Source organism: Limulus polyphemus, unplaced genomic scaffold (genome assembly GCF_000517525.1).
Source record: "Limulus polyphemus unplaced genomic scaffold, Limulus_polyphemus-2.1.2 Scaffold159, whole genome shotgun sequence".
NCBI lineage: Eukaryota > Metazoa > Arthropoda > Merostomata > Xiphosura > Limulidae > Limulus > Limulus polyphemus.
In genome coordinates this window covers 532760-540492 of record NW_013665769.1, presented here as the reverse complement: position 1 = coordinate 540492, position 7733 = coordinate 532760, and positions in this window count along the sequence as shown.

The window sequence follows — 7733 nt, the reverse complement described above, 5'->3', positions numbered from 1 at the left end:
GGCTAAACGTGCAGAAATTTGAAATGTAGGATCAAGGAACATCAAAATGGGGTAGAAAAATATAAGGTAACTGAGTGGGCCTTAGTAGAACATGTGGCAAACACGTTTCATATTATATATTGGAATAATATTAAACTAATAAATCAGGTGGAATTAATATGTTAATTAAATATTAGGGAAACTATAGATATTGAAAAAGAAAGAAATACATTGTTCACAACAGGCTGAGAAGAAACGAAGTACTGGACATTTGTTATATAAGTCTAGATGGCGCCAGAGGAGTGTAAATTTATGTAGTTTTGTAAGTCTTAATCAAACTTCAACTTTCGTTCCTGTGGATGGTGGCGTAGGTCATTGAAATATGTATTCTTTGTAGAGATGGTCCCTAGTTTTAATAAGTTTTATTATGAAATTATTTTAATGCTGTACGCTTTTTAATTGTATATATTTTAATTTTTCTTTCGATGTGTTATTGTTGTGAAGTATTTGTTTTAGAGTTTACTTTTAGTGTTAGAAAATAAATTGTTTGAAGCTATAGATTTTTAATATCAAAATGTTTTTAAAGTTAAAGGCTATCTACGTTAGCCGTTCCTAATTTTGAAAAGCAAATGGTTAACACCAGCTCGTGAGCTATTATAATGTAATAGTGGAATTTGTCCGTTACTGTTATAATGCACCTGTAGGATCAAAGTGCGGATAACTTTTTCTTTTTCTTTTCTCTCGAGTGGAGAGAAATGGCGTAATGCAAACAATGGGACTTCACAAATAATATATATATGTACATGGGCATGATCTTCTTGAGCGTATGTGTCAGTCCAAAAGTAGCCCAAGAGCTGGAGGTGGATTGTGATAACTTAGTTGCTTTCCTTCTAGTCTGTAACGTTAAAATTATGGATAGCTAACGTAGATAGCCCTCCAGTAACTCGGCGCGACATTCAACAAACAAGCAATACGTATACATAAATGTACAGGAATATAGTTAAACAGATACCTTTTAGTGTTTGTACTTTTAATGAAACAGTAAAATTACAAATTGTAATGCTTGTTTTGTCTATATATATTATTCTATTATTTGTGTGTTTAGATACACTTTTTTTTACACGAAATTTGTTTTAAGTCTTACAAATGAGTTGTGAGTGCCTCTCTCCGCTACTTGTTTTGCTGTAATCAATTTCTAAACTTTTATATGAAATGTTGACAAATCCTCACATTTTTCAATATAACTTTTACAATGAATAAATATTTTATAACACAAAAACATGTAAACTAAACTGCAGCAACAAATCGATCTCGACTGTTCGGCAACATGTACCAGTTTTAAACAATTTTAATGTTGTTTAACCTATAATTATGAGTTTGAGAGATGAATTTACATGAAGAAGAATTTTAGGTTGATATATTTCAAAACTTGGAAGGTTTGGAATAAAACTTTAGGAAGTTTGAAATTCTGAAGAAGATATTAAAATTCAAAGGAGAATTCAATTATTTATAAACCGAAAACATTTTATATAAAACCAAGAGCACGGTTATTATTGCCTTAAATAAACGCCCTTTTTCTGTTTACTTCTTCTATTTAACTTTAGCCTAATGTTTACTAAATAAACCAAAATATTTTAAGGTATACACTAATATATAATTTTCCTATAAATTATGTTCGAATAAATGAAACTGTGGACTTTAATTCAGTATGAGTAACATGAAATAGGACGACTTGGCCAATAAGAACCAGTATCGCATAAACAGGGTACACTTTACATTTCGAGGAATGAAATCAAATATCCTAGTAAGAGAGGGTTTTCTGTCAGTCAGAATTATTCTTTGTTTTTAACTGCTACATATGTGTCATCTTTATGTTGCCTTAATTATTTTTAGTACTGTATGTATTATATATTACCCGATATAAAAGTTTTATCAAGCAATACTAACTTTTCATTATTGTACCATATTTTGAACGATTCCTCTAATGTCTCGATCTAATCCGCTGGACTATATTAATAAAATAAATATATCTTGTGAAATAAGAAAATATTGTACATAAGCTTAATGTAAACCTTAATTGTTTTGCCATAGTGTTGAAGTGTTTTACTTTAACAGTTATGATATCGCTTTGTAAAACTTTTTATGATGTTCTTCCTACTCCTAGAACAATCACTAAAACGAAAAATATATAAAAAAAGCTACTTATTGGCGTAAACATCCACAAAAGCCTCTTCTCTTGACACATTTTCTAAATTACTTCAATATATTCTTCATTTATAACATGGCTTTCTATAAAATATTTTACGTTAAATTAGCCACAAAAAAGATAAGTGTTTTATAACGTAGTGGTATGATAATGTTGTTTAGTTAGTACAAACCAAACAATGGGCTATTTCTACGCTGTTTGCCAAGTAAATTTACCGTTGACAGCTGAGGGGATATTTTAAAATAAGTATTATCTGTAGTAAAGAATAAAAACAACATTGGAAAGTATTGATATATCCATCAACACATAGTTTTCTATACAATCCAAATCTGGGAATATATAAAATTAAAATTTAAAGTCATGATACAGTTCGTTATTTTTCGAAGCAACTATTAGGTTATTACTGACCACGGGACTCTTAGCTGCTATTTTATTCATACCGTACGTGCGATGTTGGACTTTTATTACTACCTATATAACTAAATATGCAAAATTTAAAAAATCATAAAATAATTAACTTTCCTAAATTTTATAATTTGTTTTTGACGCATAAACGTTTATTTAAAGTTTCCTTCAACAAAAAACTCTGGTCGTTATTAAACTAAGCTTTAATTTTCTTCTTAAAGTACAGTAAAGTGCTCCATTTCGTGAAATTTAAAGATTACTTTTTTACTTTTACTCTAAAAAGGCATCTTTGATATTAGGAAACCGTCGCCTATAAAGGCAGTCATATCTTAATGGAATGTTTAAACCATAATTAAGTATTTGAGGCAATTAACATTCCAGAAATATTTCTTATGCTTTTGAAATTTTCTAATGTTTAAAATGACAATGTTTAAAGAATTATTATTTTACTTTCCTCAAGAATCTCTACAGCTTCTTACTGATTGCCAAGATTTGGGTTTGTTTTTATAGTATTAAGTTTTGGTCATACTTGTTAAATAAAATCCTATTAAATTTAGTTTTGTATACAACAAAATACGATTTTTCTGACTTTACTCTCAGCTGAAGTGTTATTAGTTAGAAAAGTTCATTTCCTGGATAATTGAGAAATAGAACATTTAAAATGCTGAAATTGTAAGGTTTCGTATGCTTTGATTTGTTTTCTTCAATAATTGTTTTTTATAAAACGTTAGCAACAATACCACACTGATAAAACACTAAAAATGTGTTTATAAAATAATGATACTAAATTAATAGTATTAATAGTAAAACGTTAGCAACAATATTTCACTGATGAAACACTAAAAATGTGTTTATAAAATAATGATACTAAATTAATAGTATTAATAGTAAAACGTTAGCAACAATATCTCACTGATGAAACACTAAAAATTTGTTTATAAAATAATGGTACTAAATTAATAGTATTTGAAAGTCATTGTTTGAAACTATACATAAAATTTGCAGTAAATAATCTTCCTGTACTTTTAATTGTGAAATATTTCTATATTTTTTGAATAAAAGCTCAGTTTATTTTGAAGTACTAAATGTTTATACAAAATTAAGTAGTATATGTAGTTTGATTTTTTTTAATTATGTCAACTAATGGAAAAGTTTTTAATCAAGATCTTCCATCAAAAATACTTTTTTTACTAAGAAATCATCTTTGAAATTACTATGGAGACAATTTTGATGTAATTATTTCTGTTTTTTTTTCTTTTCTTAGTTATAATCACAAGAAATCTACCAGTAAGACATAGAAAATGTTACACTCTTAACTATCTTATCTGCGCTAGCCGTCCTAATTTAGCAGTGTAAGACTAGAGGGAAGGCAGCTAGTCATCACCACCCACCGCCAACTCTTGGACTGCTCTTTTACTAACGAATAGTGGGATTGACTGTCATATTATAACGCCCCCACGGCTGAAAGGGTGAGCATTTTGGTGTGACGGAGATTCGAACCCGCGACCCACAGATTGTGAATCGAGCGCCCTAACCACATGGGCATGCCGGCCACCAAATGTTTAAAAATTATAGTTTCCAATGTTTTCTTCATCCTAAATTATTTGTTGCAAAAAAACAGGAATTCATAAAATATAGATACAACCAGGGTCTCTATTCTATTTAGGGTGAAAAAAATCATTAAGATACACACACAGACACACACACATATATATATATACATATACGTCTCCAAACACTGGATTGTGAGAAAATCGGGCGTCATAACGTTTTCGTGGTTTTCGTGTGTAACAGCTTCTATAAATTCGCAAGTGTGAAGCACTGGCGACTCATCTCTGACATCAAGTAATGTTTGTGTTACTGTTCTACTTCTTCTCCCATGCGTTATTTCCCTCTGTCCTGTTTTGAGTTTTCCAATATGTGACAGAAACAAAGTATAATAGTTGTGTTGCCACATTCCTCGTCCTTTGTTACATGATTCCCATAAAGATGGCATTTTCTTGTTCACTCCTTATATCTTAGTACCACACTAGTGGAATGTTTGAGCATTCTAAATTATAAATAGGTGAACATGATTTTTTTTTCTTTTTTTCGCTTTCTTGATCTGATTCGAACTTTTCTTATTCGATTTTACAGATTCATGTTTATTGTTTGAACAAATATTTATAAATTTGTTAAGTCTGTAGACGAAAATATTCGGTCTTAGATTTCTCGAAAGAAAAAAACCCATAAGAGTTCAAACGTATTTTTGCTTGTTTTTTTCGGTCGACGTCTTACATATAAAATGAGTGAAAAATAACAAATAGTGTGCAATAAGACATAAGCTGAATATTGAACATGTGCAACACGAAGACATAAAGTTGCATCAACACAGCTTCTTATGTGTGCTTTATAATTGTTCGATATAAAGAACAAAATATTTTGACTATTTGAAACATTAGTAAGAAGATTATTATTTGAATATTCACCAAATTATTTCTTCTCTGCGACATTTGTTCAGAGCACGAGGAGACTCGACATAAACAATTCTCAGAGAAGTTTATAAGAAAACAGGAGGATTTGTAATCTTTAGAGGTAAATTGAAGCATACATGTTACATAAGGCTTACCTGTACATAATCATTCCCAATTTGAAATAATAAACTAGAAGGGTGTAGATTTCAACATCATTCACCGCCAACTCTTGGGCTACCTAACAGTAGGATTCGACTGTCACTCTTATAACGCACCCTCAGCCTTAAAGTGCGGAACTCGCTTTTTACTACAACATAAAGTGAACAATAAAGTCTCAGATTCATAGTTCGGGCATGCTAACTAACAGGTCACACTTGGCCCTGCTTTCCTTTGTTACTTTTTTACTTTAGATGAGATATCTATTACATCGAAACAACACTTCGAATTTCATCTGAACCATAACAGTGATCACTGTGAGAACAAATAATATAGAGTGAAATAGACAACATTTTCAAACATTATTATCAACATGAGTAATAAACAGCTAAGAAAAGGTAATTATAGACTTGATATAAGCTAACATAGTTCTCTCACAAATCATATTTAATCACTAAAACAAGACATTTATTTAAAGGGCAGCCGAAAACTTAGGAGCTTCTAACTAATATTATAATTATTTTAATTTCATCTTTTTTAGAATAACGTACATGTTTATAAGAAGATAGACAAATCATGGCATACAGGCGGATAAAAACAATGAGTTTGATATTGTAAATCAAATGTTATCAAACTGAGAAGGTTTAAGTGTGATGCAATAAACATTACGACTTCTTGTAGAAAGATGTTATAGGCAGTGGAACAGATTACGCGAATCGAACAGTGTGAATTGATTCTTAATGAAAATTCTGCGTTTTAATGACTATACTTCACTACTCACAAAAATTAGCAACTATTAATATAATATAGAAGAAAACAAAAGTACAAGATCTTATATTAACTACATTATTATTATTAAGTTTTATGTAAAACGTATGCTATTTGAGAAAGTGTGTTTGTTGTTGTTAAGCAAAAAGCTATGTAATGGGCTATTTATGCTGTGCTTACCACCGGTATCGAAACCGAATTTTAACGTCATAAACCCAGAGCCAAATGGTAGACATTTGAGAAAGATAGCCATTTTCTTTATTACGTATTACATCAGACACAAAATACTTATCTAGAAAATTACCTGCATCTTTCTTTATACTTGATCATGATTAAAATCACTGAGCGTACAGTATTGTTTGTTTCTTTGAAGTTAAACACAAAGCTACACAATGGGCTATCTGTGCTCTGCCCACCTCGGGTATCGAAACCCGGTTTCTAGCGTTGTAAGTCCGCAGACATTCCGCTGTGCCACTGGGTGGGCTAAGAAAGTACAGTAAAGTAACAAGTAATTCCAGCTTGGATGAAAAATATTTTCCCAGTGTTTTTTAAACGAAAAAATCTTTTCACTCTGTTATACATGTATAAACAGAAACAGCCTTCACTCTACAGTTCTTTCAATAAAAAGTTTAATTTGTTTCTCCTTGGTGCATTCCTTAAAATGAGTAAGAAGAAACCGGTTTGTCACATTAGAGTCACTTTCAGTCGTCTGTAAATAATTCAAAATAAGATTGAATAAAAAAACAAAAGGAGCATTGTAAATAAAAATATCGAGAAGATAGAACGAGATAGAGTAAAAAATGAGTTTCTCCGCTTGCACAAAAACGTTAGACTCACACGTTACACGTAAAATGAATTCTCTAAAGTCTTAGAAGATTTAGGAAAGTAAATTAAAACTTCTAAGGCCTACAAAGATATAGCTAAACAGTATAGCATTTTAGCAGAATGAATCTTAAGCTGATTTTATAATGTTGATATACTGCTGTTGTTAATCAAAATATCCGACACTTCTACAACGTTCAAAGGTATAGCTAAACATTATAGCATTTTAGAAGAATGAATCTTAAGCTGATTTTATAATGTTGATATACTGCTGTTGTTAATCAAAATATCCGACACTTCTACAACGTTCAAAGGTATGCTAAAATAATATTATTTCAGCAGAATGAATCTTAAGATGAATTTAATGTGTTAATATGAAATGTAGTTAATGAAAGAACGAAGAATTGTTTCCCAAATAAAACACTGAAATGGGCACTATGGAGTAAAAACTATAGTAGACAATGAGATCAATTTATGTGTATATAAACTTTTATAACAGAAAATATTATAACAATCTAATGATGTGTATTTTCTCAGATAAAACCGTACATCTAATACACTTTTCTAACAAACTAATTATTTTGTGACATTTCACTTTCTATTACTGTTGCTTGATATATGTAATGATCTACTTAAAAACAACATCTGCAGAAAGATACAGAAGTTAAAGCGAAAGTCTGATTTATATAAAGATAAAGCTGCTTTACATCCTGCACAGAAAGGTACCGAAGCTAAAGCGAAAGCCCACTTTATCTACTATATAAAGACGAAAAGCTGTCCGTCTTTCCGTGTGTAACGCCGATATCTCGGCCATTGCGGTACCGATCGACACGCAACTTGTATGATACGACGGTACTTTCTGCCACGACAAGCAAATTTGTCTTTATAAAATTCTTCCAGTCATATATATATATATATATATATATATATATGTGTGTGTGTGT